Source organism: Anabrus simplex, chromosome 9, assembly GCF_040414725.1.
Source record: "Anabrus simplex isolate iqAnaSimp1 chromosome 9, ASM4041472v1, whole genome shotgun sequence".
In the NCBI taxonomy this organism is placed as follows: domain Eukaryota; kingdom Metazoa; phylum Arthropoda; class Insecta; order Orthoptera; family Tettigoniidae; genus Anabrus; species Anabrus simplex.
In genome coordinates, this window is record NC_090273.1 from 95,422,617 (window position 1) to 95,443,762 (window position 21,146).

The following is a 21,146-nucleotide window of genomic DNA, read 5'->3' on the forward strand; positions in this document are numbered from 1 at the left end:
TGCCACCCCCGGAGGTCCGGGTTCGATTCCCGGCTCTGCCACGAAATTTGAAAAGTAGTACGAGGGCTGGAAAAGGATCCACTCAGCCTCGGGAGGTCAACTGAGTAGAGGTGGGTTCGATTCCCACCTCAGCCATCCTGGAAATATTTTTCCGTGGTTTCCCACTTCTCCTCCAGGCAAATGCCGGAATGGTACCTAACTTAAGGCCACGGCCGCTTCCTTCCCTCTTCCTTGTCTATCACTTCTAATCTCCCCATCCCCCCGCAAGGCCCCTGTTCAGCATAGCAGGTGAGGCCGCCTGGGCGAGGTACTGGTCATCCTTCTCAGTTGTATCCCCCGACCCAGAGTCTGAAGCTCCAGAACACTGCCCTTGAGGCGGCAGAGGTGGGATTCCTCACTGAATCCGAGGGAAAAGCCAACCCTGGAGGGTAAGCAGATTACGAACGAACGAATAACATTTCTGAAGATACTTGATGGATTCCCGAACATATGAATTGTCTAAATGTAGTTCAGGTTTTATTTTTTAGTTTCATTTTGAACAAACGAAGTTGCACTTAGGGGCGTTGGTAGCCCAGTGATATCAGTGACAGTTTTTTTAAAAAAAGCGCGAAGACAGTACTTTTTAAACAGATGTGCTGGTTTTTTTAATTTTTCTCATTAGAGTACAGAATGTGTATTCGTTTAAAATAATCAACGCATAGTATCATTTAATACGTTATGAAACTTAATTATTATAAAAAATATAAATCAGCTTCCATGTATATTCAAATAATCTGGATACCCACAACAAATATTACATCTATAGGTTCAGTTGTTTCAGAGAAAAGTATACCGTACAAACAAAGTAACATATGCTCATTCTTTCTCTGAGTGGCGGAACAAGCTAGTCATATTTTACGAGTAAATAAGAAAAACAATAACATCAAAGATTTTGACCTTCGATATCACAAAACACGACTCGTATTCTAAGGATAATTACATCTAGTAGTCTAGTAGGAAGCACTGTCTGATATGAATGCCACTGAGATGGAGGGGTGTGTCGCCTTTCCATGTTGCATTCCCCGAGTAAACACACACCACATATTTGACTGAGTAGATCACCACTTCCTTATTACTCGACGTCACGACAGAAAGTAAGCGCACTTGTCCAATTATTGGTCGATTGTATAGATTATCCTTTTCTTTTGTGTTAGTCTGATCTGGATAATCCTACTACTACTACTACTACTACTACTACTACAATTATGGGATTGACAAGGAAACCCTCCCAACTCTAAGTCTCCGATCTGATTGAAATTTGGTACAACGAATTCAGTAGGAATGTTTTATTCAGCATATCAAAGTTAGTTAAAACCCTAAGTGGGCTTATGGCCCAATGATACAGAGGTTAAACACATTTTACACCGGGGTGACTAAGTAAGAAATATTAAAACCAAATATGATTAAAGAAATGTAGACGTTGTGAAGACTGTAGTCACCCCATGCCAAGTTGAATGGCAACCGACAGAGGGTAATCACTCTTTGTTTCCTTACATTACATATTTTAGGATAAAGTCCTAAGACTTGCCGAAAATTCTACATAAACCACAACATTTAGAAATTTACATAAATATAAGAGGTTGAAATCTTCCCCTCAGAGTATGTGCAGGAACTAACACATGGCTATGAAAATTCTGCCATTACCTTGAATTGCTGGACCTTCCTAACGCCACCCGCGCCCCTGCCTCCTGGTTCACGTCAATTTACCCCCCTCATACTGGAGCAATTCAGACCATAGGCCCTAAAGCGCCAAGTTTTTATGGTATTTTTAAGGGGAAGATTCCAGAACTCTTTACTGGTAGGCTGTATTCCAGTACACATCCCCAATTATAATTGTCTAAAAAAAAATTAAAAGTTTCTGGTAGGTTGATTACTATTGATGAAGGAACCAGCTGAAGTGTTGATAACTTTGATATATAAACAAAACAATGTTCAAAATTAGATGCCAAGTCGTATAATTAGCATCTGTTTTTGAGGTGTCAAAGTTGCTCATTTAAGCACCGCGTAGACAGAAGTGAGTGGCGGGAAGCAGTTAGAGGTGGGGATGGGGAAGTAATGTGTGTGTAAGAGAGAAAGAGTGAGAGCATGACACATAAAACGAGAAAATCTTGACACCACAAAACAGGAGCTAAATACGACTCGGCATCTAATTTTGATATGGCTGAATACAGCATTCCTACTGAAGCCGTTGTACTCCGAATCTCAATCAGATCGAGATTTACAATTGGAAGGGTTACCTTGTGAATGGTTCAGAAATCAGAGCGCAAATTGGCGTGTTCTCTTGTCGCTTAGCCATATGTTTATTGTTCCTTTTGCTAGTGGTTCTACGTCGCACCGACACATATAGGTCGTATGGCGACGATGAGACAGGAAAGGCCTAGGTGTTGGAAGGAATCGGCCGTGGCTTTAATTAAAGTACAGCCCCAGCATTTGCCTGGTCCGAAAATGGGAAACCACGGAAAACCTTCTTCATGGCTAGTGGAAGTGGGATTGGAACCTACTATCTCCCGGATGCAAGCTCATAGCCGCACGCCCCTAACTGCTCGGCCAACTCACCCGGTAGCCAGATGGTAGTTGAAAATGCTATCTGATTTTATTACCACAAGTTGTTTTACGTCGCACCGACTCAGATAGGTCTTATGACGGCTATGGGACAGGAAAGGGCTACGAGTGGGAAGGAAGCATCCGTGGCCTTAAATAAGATACAGCCCCAGAATTTTCCCGGTGTGAAAATGGGAAACCACGGAAAACCCTCTGTTAGAGCTGCCGACTGTGGGGTTCGAACCTGCTGTTTCCCAAATACTGGATACTGGCCGAACTTAAACGAATGCAGCTATAGAGTTCGGTTCTGATTTTATTGGACACATTTACAAAATCACGAACTGGATTGGTAGAAGGCAGTTCGGATTTAGGAAAGGTTATTCCAGTGAGGCTCAACTTTCAGGATTCCTGCAAGATATAACAGATATCTTAGATTCAAGAGGTCAAATAGACTGAATCAATATCTACCTATCCAAGGCTTTTGATAGAGTAGATTACGAAAGAGTAATAACAAAATTCAGGACCACGGGAATCAGAACTCAGAGAATTAGACTAGGTGAAGCATGATTCCGAGGGTCGTTTTAATTTAGAGTTGATCTGCAGTTAGCGCTGTAACCCTGGTGGCAGATTTCCTAAGGCAGTGTTATTGGTCCTGTATGTTAGCTTATCTGGCAGCAGATGGTGGTAGCCGGGGCGAAATATCAGGTTGTAGGTTTCACCAAGTGGACAAGTCGTCTCACTTTTAATTACTGTGGTGATGAAGAGAATGCCCCAAGAACTCTTGAATTGGGATCGTGGGTTGGCGACTACGAGGTCCTTAGCTAAGTCCTGGCATAGCTTTCACTTACTTGTGCCAGGCTCCTCACTTTCATCTATACTATCCGACTTTCCTTGGTCAACTCTTGTTCTTTTCCGACCCCGGCGGTATTAGAGCATTCGATGCCTAGGGAGTTTTTCATTTTCACGGCCTCCGTGGCTCTTTCCTTTCTTTGATCGATACCTTTAATTTTCGAAGTGTCTGACCCTTTCCATTTTTCCTCCAATTAGTGTTACATAGAGGTTGGTTGCCCAGTTGTACTTCCTCTTAAAACAATAATCACTACGACCACATTATGGAGTGAAATTACCTCATGGGTACCACTGTTCTGTAACGTGTTAATATGAGGGAAGATCTTCGTTGGGGTAATCACATACACGACATTATTATTATTATTATTATTATTATTATTATTATTATTATTATTATTATTATTATTCTTATAGAGCAGAACTTACAACAAATTTTGAAATGTTATTTCTTTCCTTTTTTTCTAATTTAAAAATATATAAACACAAAATCTGAATGAATAACAAGAATATTAATGAGCTCGTTAGCTCTAGCAATAAAAAGGACTAAAAAATCCGAAAATCAGGTACAAAATTCACAATTGCTATCAGTCTGGTTGATTTACATAGAAAAGAGCGTTATTTCCCTTAACAGGAGTAATATTTTAAGAAGAGCATGTTTTACTCCGATCATTTATACGACATAAGTGTCTGAGCTTCAAAAGGTACCATCACGCACTTAAGTTACAACTGACAACCTATCGGCTGTCCTCAATGAAAGTATTTACACCAAGTAGCTCCGATGTGACCTTATTGATTGATCAAGAGTTTATAAGTCACTGTTCCTAACGGGAACTAACACCAGGAACAGTAACCGAATAAACAGGGGCATGATTGCCCATACTAAATGGCTTTAATGTAGAAAGAAAAGGTTGAACATGACTGGCCATAAACAACTGGTTAGGAGGCGAAACTCTTCCTATCCTTATAGAAATAGTTAAAACACTAAGTGGGCTTATGGCTCAATGATACCGAGGCTAAGCCTATTCTACACGGGGTGACTAAGTAAGAAATATTAAAGCCAAATATGATTGAAGAAATTTGGAGGCCTTGAAAACTGTAGTCACCCCATGCCAAGTTGAATGGGAACCGACAGAGGGTAATCACTCTTTGTTCCCTTACATTAAATATTTCCCAGTAGGGAATAGGATAGAGTCCTCATATTTGCCAAAAATTCCACATTTAAACCACCGAACTTAGGCATTTATACACACAGATAAAATAAGTTGAAACTTTCCTCTCAAACTATGCGCAGGAGCTATCACTTAGCTATGAAAATTCTGCCATTACCTTGAGTTGCTGGGCCTTCCTAACACCGCCCGCGCCCCTGCTTCCTGGTTCGTGTCAATACACCCTCCTCACACTGCAGAAATTCAAACAATACGGCCCGAAAACGCCCCGCTTTATAGTATTTTTAAGGGGAACCTTCCAGAACTCTTTACTGGTAGGCTGCATTCCAGTACACACCCCCAATGTTAATAGGCTAAAGAAAATATGTACAAGTTTCTGATAGGTTGATTACTACTGAAGAAGGAACCAGCTGAAGTGTTGACAACTTTGATACATGAAAAAAAAATCTCCAAAACCTAAGGTTTGCCAACTGCAAAAATAAACATTCCTTTAAGAATTAATTATAGTGGATCCCACTAGAGGGAGCATTTAAACCGATGATAGAGACATCTAACAGTTGAAGACCAAACTATCTTGTAGTACACCAGTTCAAGTTTGTTTACATAGATGGCCTTATGGAAGGCGCGCTCTTTAACTGGCCGGAGAAGATGTACCCCGGTACAATTATTATTATTATTATTATTATTATTATTATTATTATTATTATTATTATTATTATTATTATTATTATTATTATTATTATTATTATTATTATTATTAACATTGCAACTGGGACTTATTTCGGTGGCAATGCTTTCTTACAGTAGTAAGACAGTGAAGTAGGATAATAAAAATGTGAATTACGTGAAAAGAAGAACTACAACAACTCAAACGTGCAACAAAGAATTCCACGAAAACCAAATATTACAAGAAATTTCTCGATAACACGGGAAAATAAAAAGGAAATACGTTAAACAAGGAAAAACTTGACAATTAAAAATTTTCTTTTTTGCTATTTGCTTTATGTCGCACCGACACAGATATGTCTTGTGGCGACGATGGGATAGGAAAGGACTAGGAATGGGAAGGAAGCGGCCGTGGCCTTAATTAAGGTATAGCCCCAGCATTTGCCTCGAGTGAAAATGGGAAACCACGGAAAACCATCTTCAGGGCTGCCGACAGTGGGATTCGAACCCACTATCTCCCGATTACTGGATACTGGCAATTAAAAATTACAGACGTGTCGTGTAGTATAACAATTTAAAAATCAGCAAATAAATTAATATGAAATTTGCGAAAAATAGCTTAAAATTTTCTTTTAGGTATAGTGTAACATACTTAAAACAGACACTTAGGAATATATCAACAATTTAGACAATATTTCATTATAAGTTGTAAACAAAGGTTACAGGTCCTTTAATTTGGTTATGAGGGTATTTAGGGGTTGTAGTAGGGATATAAGTGAGAGCGCGTATGAGATGCTGGTAAGACACAAATTAGAGTATAGTTCCAGGATTAATTGACTCGACAACTAGAAAATCTTCAAAGGAAGGCAGCACCATTTGTTCTGGGTGATATCCGACAAAAGACAACAGCTACGAAAATGTTGCATAAAGTGGTATGTTACGAGCTGTCCGTGGTGAGATGGTGTGGAATGTCATTAGTAGACGAATAAGCTTGAACTGAGTTTTTAAAAGTAGGAAAGATCACAATATGAAGATAAAGATGGAGTTCTTATTCTTCTTAATCTGTTTGCCCTCCAGGGTTGGTTTTTCCCTCGGATTCAGCGAGGGATACCACCTTTACCACCTCAAGGGCAGTGTCCTGGTGCGTCAGACTTTGGGTTGGGGGATACAACTAGGGAGAATGACCAGTACCTCGCCCAGGTGGCCTCACCTGCTGTACTGAACAGGGGCCTTGTGGGGGATGGGAAGATTGGAAGGGATAGACAAGAAAAAGGGAAGGAAGCGGCCGTGGCCTTAATTTAGGTACCATCCCGGCATTTGCCTGGAGGAGAAGTGGTAAACAACGGAAAACCACTTCCAGGCTGGCTGAGGTGGGAATCGAACCCACCTCTACTCGTTTGACCTCCCGAGGCTGAGTGGACCCCGTTCCTACCTTCGTACCACTTCTTTTTTCAAATTTCGTGGCAGAACCGGGAATCAAATCCGGGCCTCCGGGGGTGGCAGCTAATCACACTAATCACTACACCACAGAGGCGGACAAGATGGAATTCAAGGGGGCAAATTAGGCCAAGTATTCGAAGAGGAATTAAGTGCTGGAATAATTTACCAAGATAGATGTTCGATACATTTCTAACTTCTGAAATAAAGAAATAAAGAAAAGGCCACGTGGGTGACAAGTCTTATATGTAGATAAGTGGGGAGTGATTGACTGTTTGTTTTTGTTTATTTGTTTGTTAATCACGTTAGCCTAGAGTCGGCATTTCTACTAGGACATAAAATAACTTTCTTTCTTTCTTTCTTTCTTTCTTTCTTAAACCGTTCACCGTCCAGGGTTGGCTTTTCCCTCGCACTCAGTGAGGAATCCACCTCTACCATCTCAAGGGCAGTGTCCTAGAGCGTGATACTTTCGGTCAGGGATATAACTGGGGAGGATATGCTTAACAGAGGTTTTGTTGGGGCGATGGAAAGATCGGAGGGATAGACAAGGAAAAGGGAAGGAATCGGCCGGTGCCTTAATTTAGATACCAACACAGCATTTCTCTGGAGGATAATTGTGAAACTACGGAAAACCACTTCGGGGATGGCTAAGGTGGGAATCGAACACCCCGTTCCAGTCCTCGTACTACTATTTCAAATTTCGTGGCAGAGCCGGGAATCGAACCACAGTTTCCGCAGGTGGTAGCTAATCACACTAACTACTACACCACAGAGGCGGACCTTGAAAGAACTACCGCAGGGAAGTATTTCTACATTTCGGCTTGTCCAAAAACCGTTTAAGTAGTTATTGGGACGTGAAGCCAATAACATTATTATTATTATTATTATTATTATTATTATTATTATTATTATTATTATTATTATTTCTGGCAAACTTTGCCCTAAGGGATTATCGTGGTATGTGGTACTAATTTTTTCGATGTAAACTGAATGCACCACCCCGCGGTCAAGTGTCTCTCCGAAAGTAGAAGTCTCGTTCGTGAAAATTTCGGTTTCCTGGCGGGAAATCGAACCTACATCCTTCTGGGTGAACTGAGCACGGCTTCACTGTCTCAGCTAGTTATCTCTCGTCTCACTGAGAAAAAAAAATGGCAAAATACTCTATCTCACTGCTCATTACAACGCCCCATCTGTTCTTGTAGTTTCTTCATAACGCATAACTCCCGTGAGGATCAAACCAACCTCCGGTATGGTGACTTAACAGACAGTATAATGTGGTTTACATAGTAGAAGAAATGGAGGACGCAATGCTCAGTCTGCCAGTACCTATTTTCTTTGTGAATTCAATGATAAAGGAGGTTTGGCTAAGAGTTGATAACAATATGAGGTTTAATAGTTCATTTGATCGACTGTAAGTCCGGCCCTTTGGGCTGAACGGTCAGCGTAGTGGCCATCGGTTCTGAGGGCCCAGGGTTTGATTTCTGGTTGGGTCAGGCATTTTTACTTTACCTGGTTTTCTTCTAGCTCGGCGGCTTCGTATAACACATCACACTACAAAACATCACAGAAACACGCAATAGTAAACATATTCCTCCACATGGACATCCGGCCGTAAAACTTGGCTAGATCAATACAAAGTATTAACCCCAGATAACCAGAAAGTAATGGCCAGGAAAAAGAAGAAGAAGAAGTAAGGTAAGGTAAGGTAAGGGTGTACTCTGCCCGAAGGCAGGTCCGAACCTCAGGTAAGCCTGAGCCGGAGTTTACGTACGGTAGGGTGGCCAGTTCCTTTCCGCTCCTCCATTCCCTTACCCCCACCAACAGCTCGTGGCAACCCATCCAAATCTTGACCACGCCCTATGTTGCTTAACTTCCGAGATCTCACGGGATCCGGTGTTTCAACACGGCTACGGTCGTTGGCATGAATTAGCAAACTAGTACATTAAATGACTGTCACTATCAAAGTCATGGAACCAGAGAAACGTGAAATTTCGTTTTAAAAATCACGCATATAATGGCTAGGATTCGAACCACGGACTCCCCGGTGCGAAGCCAGTGGCGGTATCACTCAACTCGCACGCTCCCTCAACTGTAACAATTGAATATGAGATAATTTAGTATCGTAGTGTGTGTCTCCTTGGCAGAATGGTCAGCGAACTGATCTTCGGCTCAGAGGGATATGGGTTCGAATCTCGGCCAGCCCGAGGATTTTAACTGGATATAATTCATTCATCTGGCATTTTTACTTTGTGATTTTGACCGTGCTTTTTTCAAGTCGTCTTATGACGGCGGTGAGCTAGGAAAGGGCCAGCAGTGAGAAGAACGCGGCCGTGGCCTTAATTAAGGCACATCCCCTAACATTTGCCTGTTGTGAAAATGGGAAACCACGGAAAACTATCTTCAGGGCTGTCGACAGTGGGGTTCGAACCCACTATCTCCCGAATGAAAACTCACAGCTCACGGCCAACTTGTTCGATTTTTGGTCGTGTTAATACAAATATTCATCTACATACAGCACATCATATTAAAAACCACAACAGAGACACGTTATAATGATTACATCCTTCTACATAGATTTGGCGTCTGTAAGGGTATCCAGCCACAAAACTGGGATTAACCGCATTTGTGCCGTCTTGTATGAACAAGCAGAGAGTACGGGTGTGCTGAGTGGTTGCTGAGGAATGGGGAACACCTTGCAACAACATAGGGCTGCGATAGGAAGCTGACAGAACAGATGGAAAAGTAAAGATGAAAGGAGGAGAAGATGAAGGATGTGAAAGAGGGGATACTGGCAGCGCTGCTGGTGGCAATGATGGTGGGAATGTTGTTAATAATAGGAGGTGTGGAGATGAATCCAGGTCCAGGCCCAGTGGGCTCTCTTGGATGGGAAGAAATTGAGGCGACAAAGGAGGTGGTGAAGGAGGCATGTCAAACGGAACAAGTAGAGGAGCTGATAAAAGAGCAGTCGAAGGATATAAAGCAGTGCAACGAAGAGGATGTGAAAGAGCTAAAGGTGAATGTGGAGAGAAATAAAAAAGAGAGAGAAATACTGAGGAAGAAGATAAAACAATTGGAGGAGTAGCTGGTTAAGGTGAAGAGGGAAGGAGCTAAAGATATCTTTTTTTTTTGCTAGGGGCTTTACGTCGCACCGACACAGATAGGTCTTATGGCGACGATGGGATAGGAAAGGCCTAGGAGTTGGAAGGAAGCGGCCGTGGCCTTAATTAAGGTACAGCCCCAGCATTTGCCTGGTGTGAAAATGGGAAACCACGGAAAACCATTTTCAGGGCTGCCGATAGTGGGATTCGAACCTACTATCTCCCGGATGCAAGCTCACAGCCGCGCGCCTCTACACGCACGGCCAACTCGCCCGGTGCTAAAGTTATCATGAACGTAGAAGGAAGAATGTGTTTATTTATGGAGTACAAGAAGGTGTGAGAGAAAAGAAAGTGGACCTAGTGGTGGATGTGGTTCAGAACAAAATAAAGATTAACTTTAATGAGGTGGACAGTGACGATGTGTATAGAATAAGGAAAAGGAAGGGAAACATGCCCATTAATGTTTTGCTAGTATCCACATTTCTAACGACTCTAGATGATTCAAATAACCCAGGAAAGAAAAATGTTTAGAAATGAAGTGTTCGTGAGATTAAAATCACGGTAATATTCATGTTATACAAATGGGTAACCAAGCGAACACTTGATGGAGGTTTTCTGGGGTCCATCTTGTCATCGAAGTCCTCACGCCATCCTGTATTTATTAATTCATCACTTGGCACATCTGACATTCTCTTTAATGAATTATTAGCAAAGTACAAGGTAACTTGCTGCCTAGCTTCAGTGCACAATCAACACGATCTCTACTGATATTTCTCACAATAATTAAACAACATTTACTACTAGATGAAGAATGAATGTGGCAGAGATCCGAGCTCATAATAATTACAGAATGAATTACCTGTCAGTGTACGAGATAGGGAAATTAATTGCATTATCGGGCTTTCTTTTCATCTTCCCATTATTTCTTTCATTGCAACTTATTTTGTTTTGTTTTGGAAATGTTATCATTATCTACAAAATTTAAATTGTAGGGGTTCTTCTGCCTGTATATTAATTTCTTTTGAACTTTTTTGCGGATATTTTTCTGTTTCATGTCAATTCCTGATCATATCAGTGATCATTAGCTTTCGTTTCTGTTTGTTTGTTTGTTTGTTTGTTTGTTTGCTCCACCATCTCCGGAAAACAGCTGAAGATATTTCTATCAAAGTATAAGATACAGTGCTTTCAAAATCCTACAACTTACTTGCGGTTTAAAGGAGAATCGAGAATGTTTTCTCACATCCTGTTCATATTCTATACAATCTGTAGATTTTGTGTTAAACATCCTTTTATTTGAACGATTTTTGTCCAGAACACGTTTTCGCGTAGTCTCGATATAACGGAGCAAATTAATGTTTGCATTTGGGATTAAGTTCTGGCTGGATGGCTCCCTGGCAGCTAGGCGCTTAGTTTGCCGGTTGGAAACGCTGCGGTCTGCCTGCAACTGCTCACATGCTAGTAAGATGTTCATCATCTATATAGTCGACAGAAACCTTAGATGTGTGGTGACAAGGGGACCGAGGGACTATAAACGTGGAAGAGAGGGTTTGGGACACCCTCAACAGAGTCAATCATTGCTTCCACTAACTTGTGCCAGTTTCGTGGATTTCATATATACTATATGATCTCTCTTAATCAACTACTGTTCTCTTCTAACCCAGCGGTATGAGGTTTGAAAGATCTATGCAGTCTTTCATTTCCACGCCATTTGTGCCCGTTCTCTTGCTTTTGCCAAAGACCTTCATTCGATTTTTACTTCTGATTATTGTTAGGAGCGGATGGTTACCACACTTGTATTAAAAAATAATCACATTGAAAATGGCATATGTAAAATATTTAGGAGTAAGGAAACATTCTACCGAAAGTGTGATGGCTGTATAGGAAGTGTATATAATGCAATATGGTACAGTTGTCAACATATTGTTACTATCGAGAAGGACAAGTCAATGTTTTCAGTTTTGCTTTACGTTGCACATGTGGTGAGTGTTGTAAACATCAAATTACATGACCATTTCGTGTACTGATTGTTATCCATTCTACCACTCTGACCTGCGTCCAGGTATGTTGTGTTTGTTACAACAGGTCACGTGCCCTTTTGACTCACAACATTCAAAAGCAAGCTACTGTACTGATGCGCGTATTCTTTCTTACCTACTGTATTATCTTGTGTACAAGTATTGTGTACACCCGAAAAATGAAATGGTTTTCACTTATTCCTTGATAATATCATTATCTGCTATCCCGTATGATTGCGGTCCAGCATTCGCTTTCATCTTGTAATAATAATAATAATAATAATAATAATAATAATAATAATAATAATAATAATAATAATAATAATAATAATAATAATAATAATAATAATAATAATAATAATAATAATAATAATAATAATAATAATAATAACAGCAATAATGATAACAATAATAATCTTTCTTTCTTTCTTTCTTTCTTTCTTTCTTAATCCATTTACCGACCAGGTTTGGATTTTTTCTCGGACTCAGCGAGGGATCTCACCTCTACCGCCTCAAGGGCAGTGTCCTGGAGCGTGAGACTTTGGGTCGTGGGGCACAACTGGGAGGAGGACCAGTACCTCGCCCAAGCGGCCTCATCTACTATACTGAATAGGGGCCTTGAGGTGGGGAGATCGGATGGGATAGACAAGGAAGAGGAAATGAAGTAGTCGTGGCCTTAAGTTAGGTACCATCCCGGCATTTGCCTCGAGGAGAAGTGGGGAATCACGGAAAACCACTTCGAGGATGTCCGAGGTGGGAATCGAGCCCTTCCCGCCCCCCCTCGACTTAGTTGACCTACCGCGGCTGAGTGGACCTCGTTCCAGCCCTCGTACTGCTTCTCAAATTTCGTGGCAGAGCCGGGAATCGAACCCGGTCTCCGGGAGTGGCAGCTAATCACACTAAATATTGTATGAGAATACTCATTTCTTGGAGAGTGTGCTCAACGTATCAGGAGATCCGCACTACAGACGGAATATTTGGCAATTTCTTGTGTGTCATCTTTCAAATATCTCGGAGAAATCATTCAACCTTCTGGACTGGACAGTAAAGCCAATTAAGAAACAGCCACCAAACTTCAGAAAGTGTACCGAGTAACATGGGATCACTGCAATAAAACAATGTTACCGCTTAATGCGAAAGTTCGGCATTACAAAACATTAAAAAGCCGACTAGATCTCTAGGAGGTCACTGTAAAATTGACGAAATAGGAAAGTGAAAAATTGTTAGGAAAATAGATGATGGTATATATTTTTTTTTTGCTAGGGGCTTTACGTCGCACCGACACAGATAGGTCTTATGGTGACGATGGGATAGGAAAGGCCTAGGAGTTGGAAGGAAGCGGCCGTGGCCTTAATTAAGGTACAGCCCCAGCATTTGCCTGGTGTGAAAATGGGAAACCACGGAAAACCATTTTCAGGGCTGCCGATAGTGGGATTCGAACCTACTATCTCCCGGATGCAAGCTCACAGCCGCGCGCCTCTACGCGCACGGCCAACTCGCCCGGTGATGATGGTATATGGATTAAAACAAAACTACAAACTTATACATAGCAACAGGTATGTTTACTGATTCCGTGCATAGGAGAGACGCTTAACATTTGATGGTAAAGTAAACTCGTGTCTTCATCCTGAGGCGGTGCAGCTCTCTTCAGGCACACCCCCAATAGAGGTGAGATCCATGTATCATTTTAACCAGACACCAGCCCTCCCGGCAGAACCGGGAATCGAACTGGGGCCCCCAAGGACGGTAGCTAATAGTTCTAACCGTTACGCTACAGAGGTGGACAGTGGTGTTAGGATTTTTTTGTGTCACTTTAAGAGACCTGTTGAACTACAAGCTTACGTTACACATGTAGGATATGACTGTGTTGTTCATAATGAACTTTTAAAATCATGTGTAGGCGATAGATATACGTTCATCTAATTTTATATTTATAAAGTATGGGGTGATCATCTCACTGTGAGGAAATGTGTGCTTTATAACGTCGGTTTTAAAAGCTCATGAGTGCGATCCGGTTTATCTGTCCCTTGTTGCTTCTCTTCGTAGATGCTGGCTCCTTCCTGAGTCGACCAACTTAACATGCGCGCTATGCAATTTGCATTCCATCCCCTCGCTCGGCGCTCTTAAAATATGGATATAAAGCTTTCCCAAGGGAGCCCTTGACCTCTCCCCAGCGTACATGTGTTTTGAACGGGCGAAATACTGAAAAAAGAAAAGTTTGCGTTAACGGGGAAATTATACCCTTTTCTGTAATATACTGTAAATATTTACCACACACACAAAAAAAAAAGGATAGAAAGAGAAACGGATGTGAAATTTCAGTGTTAAATGTATGCATGTTTGTATTGTGGAGTTTAAAGACTGAAAACTGTTCAGATTCCCAACAGTCCAATCATTAGCCGGGCTGAGTGACTCAGACGGTTTAGGCGCTGGCCTTCTGACCCCAACTTGCTCAGTCCGGTGGAATTTGGAGGTGTTCAGATACGTCAGCCTCGTGTCGGTATGTTTACTGGCATGTAAGAGTACTCCTGTGGGACAAAATTCCGGCACCTCAGCGCCTAAGAAAACCGTCAAAAGTAGTTAGTGGGGCGTAAAGCCAATGACATTATTATTCTTCTTCTTCTTCTTCTTCTTCTTATTATTATTATTTTCATCATCAGCGGTCATATACAGGGCGTGTGCGAGATAAGTACAAATAACATCTCGGAAGGCAGCGATGGATGTCCACAGTTCGTAAAATAAGAGTTCCTTTTTTAAATTTAACAAATCGTTTTAAAGTAGAGTGGGATGTTTCTGAGGTAGGTAGTAGCTTTGTTTGCCCCTCGGCTTATACCACCCACCGTACCATGCTTCTGGCAGTACGCCTGCGTAATGTGTAAGAAGCAATTCTAAATACATCACTGCAGTGCATCTTCTGATAGTTTGCATGCGTACGTTGCATGAATGTCCACCTCTGTGGTGTAATGGTTAGTGTGATTAGCTGCCACCCCCGGAGGCCCGGGTTCGATTCCCGGCTCTGCCACGAAACTTGAAATATGGTACGAGGGTTGGAACGGGGGCCACTCAGCCTCGGGAGGTAAACTGAGTATAGGGGCGTTCGATTCCCATCTCAGCCATCCTCGAAGTGGTTTTCTGTGGTTTCCCACTTCTCGTCCAGGCAAATGCCGGTATGGTACCTAACTTAAGGCCACGGCCGCGTCCTTCCTTCTTCCTTGTCTATCCCTTCCAATCTTCCCACCCCCACAAGGCCCCTGTTCAGAATAGCAGGTGTGGCCACCTGAGAGAGGTACTGGTCCTCCTACCCAGTTGTATCCCCCGACCCAGAGTCTGAAGCTCCAGGACACTGCCCTTGACGCGGTAGAGGTAGGATCCCTCGCTGAGTCCGAGGGAAAAACCGACCCTGGAGCGTAAACAGATAAAGAATAATAATAAGAAGACCTAAAAACAGGACAAATAAGCCAAGAAATCGCCGAGAAAGGCAATAAAGGACAAATAAAACCCATATTTTGCTGGCCTACAATGATCCATAATGAACATGTATTATAATGTACTTCCTCTTCGGACACTCGAGGAAAAAAAACCTCGATATTTCCTCAAATTCCAAGCCCTCCTGATAAAACATACTCCACCTCAAACTAATCACATTTCTTATTTTTCTTAGCCTTCCTTTTTCAATTTATGGGGGAGGATTATGGTATGCATTTGGCAAGTTTTATGACTGGATGCTCTTCCTGACGTCAGTCTTATATGGAGGGATGTAGTCAATATTGAATGATTCTCTAGTGATTTACGAGTACACTGCGATATTAACATGAACACAAACAGTCTCCGAGCCAGATGAATTAACTATGTGGAGATAAAATGATCGATCCGCTCCGGAATCAAACCCAAGTTCCTCTGAACCGAAGGCCAAATCGCTGAACATTCAGCGGAGGAGCTGGACCTTAAATAAATAAATAAATAAATAAATAAATAAATAAATAAATAAATAAATAAATAAATAAATAAATAAATAAATAAATAAATAAATCTCTTTGATCCTAGTGGAAAGATAAACTGTTTCAACCTTTTCACTTGTTACTCCTAGTGTACGTCTATGGGGAAATAATAATAATAATAATAATAATAATAATAGAATAGAAATTGCTTATCAACCGACCAAAGACGTTTACAGCCAAATGTCCATATCTTTGAACGAAAAACTCAGTCATTATTTCACTGGCATAAGACCAGAAGCTATGCCTTGATATGAACAGGAAAGGCGTGATGTAAAAAATGGAAAGTAGAGAAAGAAAGAAAGAAAGAAAGAAAGAAAGAAAGAAAGAAAGAAAGAAAGAAAGAAAGAAAGATCTTAAGGAAAAGTCTTGGCCCAATTAAAGACAAAGATGAATATAGCCGTCAACATAACCATGAGCTGTACACTCATATCCAAAACATCTGTGGTCTCATGAGGACGAGGAGAATTGCATTTCATGGCCACTGGCTAAGAATGAAACCAACATGATTATCGAACTAGATCTTTACCTATTTTAAAGATAGGAAGATCCAGCCAATTTGATTCAAGAAGGTGGAAAGAGACCTGTAGGAGATGGGGATCACTTATGAAGATATACAAGAACTTAACCCACTCAGGAGGAAAGTAAAAGACCACCTGGGTTTTCAAGAAAGGCCAAAGTTGAAGACGGAAAGAAAAGAGCAACACCAGCAGCGAATGAAGGAGCACTGGGCAAAGATTAAAGCCCAGAGAAGACAGCTGAAATAGATAATCCACCTTTCTAGGTATTCGGTCCCGAATTAATAATAATAATAATAATAATAATAATAATAATAATAATAATAATAATAATAATAATAATAATAATAATAATAATAATAACAATAATAATAAAGTTTAAGTTTCTCTTTCACATTGTTCTGAAATAATAATGCATTATTTTTCATTTTTAATAATTTGCTTTACGTCGCGCTGACACAGATGGGTCTTGTGGTGACGATGGGATAGAAAAGGCCTAGGAGTTGGAAGGAAGCGGCCGTGGCCTTAATTATGGTACAGCCCCGGCATTTGCCTGGTGTGAAAATGGGAAACCACGGAAAACCATCTTCAAGGCTGCCGACAGTGGGACTCGAACCTACTATCTGTCGATTGCCGCACGTAAGCGACTGCAGCTATCAAGCTCGGTCCTAAACCTTTAGTCCGTAGCATTACGAGAAGCTGATCGGTAGTTGTTGCACAATAATGCCCTGAAGGGTAGCCTACAGTTACTGTATTCTAACATTTTGAATGAATGTATTTCTCCAGCGTGATGCTAGCTTCAATGTAAGTGCCGTTTATTTTTTCTGAGTGCTACAGTGTGAGTGTATGTGTATAACTGAACAGTGTGTTTGATCAGTTGAATTAAGTCCGGTAGGGAAGCAAGCCCAAGGTCGTTCCGCATTTGCCAGCTGACGACTTGGCAAGCCACGGTCTTGACAAGTGACGAGACGGAATTTATTTCCCCTACAGTCCTACAGTGATCTGTATATAGAGTGCGAGACACGTGTTTAAGGTACCTGCCAACTTGAACCTAGGCTGACCATGAAACTTTAGATCAAATATAATGTGTCCGAGGTATACAGTATAAAATATAGCAAATCTAAAGAAATAATGATCATTTTACCAACACCTAGCCTACTGGATATTTGGAAGTTCAAACAGGTATTGTTATTTTCCTATGTTATTTTTCTTTCTTTTAATTTAGTTTTAGCTTAATTAACTGTAAACTGAGTAAAGAATATTTATGTTACCTTTCTATGTACATTTGTGACTGTGTACTTCCATATTCAATAAAGAAATACGAAGACTGTTTCTTTATTATTGTTAGTTTTGTTTCAACCACCTATGGGTCGTGATTACACAACTTCCATCATTTTCTCAAGTTCTCTGTCTCATTCCTCTTTCGCCAGTACTCCTTCATCCGTTGACTTACTCGTGCTTGTTCTGCCGAGAATATTCTGTTCTATCTCATTTTCTCGTCTGACAGATACTTCACCTCCGTAAACTTTTTTTCTGAAGACTTCTCTATTTCGTACCTCGTCTGCCCTGAAACTACACTTTCCTAGATCGTGCAGGACATATTTCGTTTTCCTTGCCTTTTCCTGTTCTCCTGGAGAAGGAGAATCCTGTTGGTGAGCCTTTCTGGTTCCGGTTTTTTAGTATGTCCATACAAAGCCAATCTCTTCCTCATTATTGTGGTAGTTATATTTTCAATACTTCGGTATAGTTCTTGGTTTGGTATTAAGCAGAAAGTTGGTTTCATGGGTCCAAGAATCTTTCTAAAGAACTTCCTTTCTTTCTTTTCCTACCGGCCCCGTGGTGTAGGCGTAGCGTTCCTCCTCTTACCCGAAAGCCCCGGGTTCGATTTCCGGCCAGGTAAGGAATTTTCACCTGGACATGAGGGCTGGTTCGAGGTCCACTCAGCCTACGTGATTACAATTGAGGAGTTATCTGACGGTGAGATGGCGGCCCCGGTCTAGAGAGCCGAAAATAACGGCCGGGAGGATTCGTCGTACTGACCACACGACACCTTGTAATATACAGGCCTTCGGGCTGAGCAGCGGTCGCTTGGTAGGCCAAGGCCCTTCCGGGCTGTTGCGCCATGAGGTTTGGATTTTCCTTTCTTTTCCAGGCGTGAGAGTCCCACTGTTCCTATATGGATGATAACTATTAATTGCGACAGATACACGGGAGATATCTCTTTGGAACGTCCCTCAGTGCAGTCCACAGCAGTGTGTAAAACACGTTGCTAGCGACGTGGCAGGCTTAGTATCCTCGTAGCGGCGCCTGTTCTCTGGTTAATGCGAACTGAGCGGCCAGTTGCCTGCGGAAGCGGATATTACGAAGCGGTTCCTTCATGTTCAGTCTCAAATCAAAATCATGGGGGCTGAATTTTGGAAATTTGTGGGATGATAGAACACTTTCCGGCCCCATTAAGGGCATAACTCAGCCACCGTTTGCGTGATATCCTCCCGAAAGTTGTACTGTAAAATAATGGGAGATGTCTGCAGAAAGCATCGTCTCCTCATTCCCAACGCTAGTCGCTGGTAATGTTCCAAAAATGAACAGTAATACTGCTCATTCACGGTATTTCCTTGGGGATATGATATGTGTTAAGATAACGCCATCACAGTCGCACACCAGAATCGCCATCACCTTCGCATTGCTGGGGTTCTGGTGCACCTTTGACTTTCGTGGGGACCCGTAATGACTCCATTCATTCGGTTGGTGTAAGGCGTTTTGAACGATCGGGCCAATGTTTCATTCATCATTATGGTACAGAGTAGGAAAACCTTCACTTCGTGCTTGTAGCGTTCCAAGTAGTTTGCGCAGCACCGTTTCGTTGCCATTTCTGCAGTTGCTTCAAATGGTGCGGAAGCCATCTCGATGCTGTTTTTCTCATGTCGAGGCGGTCTTTCATGATATGAAACACAGTGTTAGGTGCTGTTCCTGTTTCTAGGCCTATCTCACGATCATCCTGGGCTGCATACGTTCCCAGCAACCCTCCAACAAGTTGCACTTCTTCTTCACTGAAACCAGGGCAAGCCGACCGAAAGGTGTCGTCCGTCATTGAAGGCTTGGACACACCATGACACGGTTCTGTAAGGCAACGCCGAATCCACACACGCCTCAGAAGACTTTCATGAGACTGTTATGCTGAAGGCTGCGAACACATTCAGTTTTAATCCAGCTGCGCTATTCTTGTTTCTACGATAAGATACTAACCGTTCGAGTGGTCACTCACAGACGACACTATTCTTCGCACCACAGCGCATGCGTGGAACTTTGGATGAATAAATCCATATATTCTGAGGTAGGTGTGTACTGAGAAACAGTGTTTCTCCGCGAAGAGCACTGCAGTTGCGGTGGTGTCCCGATATTGCCCTCGGACCTTGAAAATCCGGGAGAAGGCCACACGGAGGTGTCGCGCCGGCTCGTACCCATATCCGCAGCAGGTCTCCCAAGATGAAGAGCCTCTAGTTGATAGACGATTTTTTTTGGAATTTGCTATACGTCGCACTGACACAGCTAGATCTTATGGCGACGATGGGATAGGAAGGGGCTAGAAGTAGGAAGGAAGCGGCCGTGGCCTTAATTAAGGTACAACCCCAGCATTTGCTTGGTGTGAAAATGGGAAACCATCGACAAATATCTAAATGGATCCGTAATTTCGGGATAAGGGACTTTAGGGAAGCGGGTCTGTGCTAACGTGCTGGGCCTGGGTGAGGCGACAGCACGCCTTGTGTACATACAACTCTGTGTTGCCGCTAATAAAGGGTCAGCTCTCGTAAATAAATACGATATATTAAATTGATATAAAACACTGAATCATTGTGCAGCTAATTTGTAATAATAATTTCCATTTTAGTTAATACAATATATTAATGTCCGACTCTTTGAATGAATGGTCAGCGTTCAGACCTTCGTTTCAGAGGATTTTGTAAAGGAAGAAAGTACACATCTTCCTATCTTATTTAGAGGCAGGAAAAACAATATTTTAAAAAGGGGGCGGTATACATTTTACTACCTTATATTTAGTAAAATTCGATGTTTTAAAGGGGTCAGTACACATTTTCCTTTCTTAAATTTAGCGAAATTAATCTTTGAAAGGGCGCGATGCACATTCTCCTGTCCTATTTAGTGTAATTCAGTATTTTAAACGGGGCGGTACACATTTTCGTATCTAAAATTTAATGAAATTATTTTTTCAAAGGTGGCGGTACCCATTTTCCTATCTTAAATTTTGTCAAATTCAATCTAAATAACGGGGAGGTACCCATTTTCCTATGTTAAATTTAGTGAAATCAATCTTTCAAAGGGGTCGGTACCCATTTTCCTATCTTGAATTTAGTGAAATCAATCTTTCAAAGGGGGTGGTACCCATTTCCTAATCTTAAATTTAGTGAAATCAATCGTTCAAAGGGGGCGGTACCCATTTTTCTATCTTAAATTTAGTGAAATCAATCTTTCAAAGGGGGCGGTACCCATTTTTCTATCTTAAATTTAGTGAAATCAATCTTTCAAAGGGGGTAGTACCCATTTTACTATCTTAAATTTAGTGAAATCAATCTTTCAAAGGGGGTGGTACCCATTTCCTAATCTTAAATTTAGTGAAATCAATATTTCAAAGGGGGTGGTACCCATTTTCCTATCTTAAATTTAGTGAAATCAATCAAAGGGGGTGGTACCCAATAACCTATCTTAAATTTAGTGAAATCAATCAAAGGGGTGGTAAACATTTTCCTATCTTAAATTTAGTGAAATCAATCAAAGGGGGTGGTAGCCATTTTCCTATCTTAAA

The 21,146-nt window shown here is 41.5% G+C and overlaps 1 protein-coding gene across 3 annotated transcripts in view; it reads right to left on the reverse strand.

The window, feature by feature from the left end:
• Positions 1-21,146, reverse strand: part of LOC136880953 (excitatory amino acid transporter) — a 273,345-nt gene that overhangs the window by 13,182 nt on the left and 239,017 nt on the right. The gene's annotated exons all lie outside the window — the stretch shown is intronic.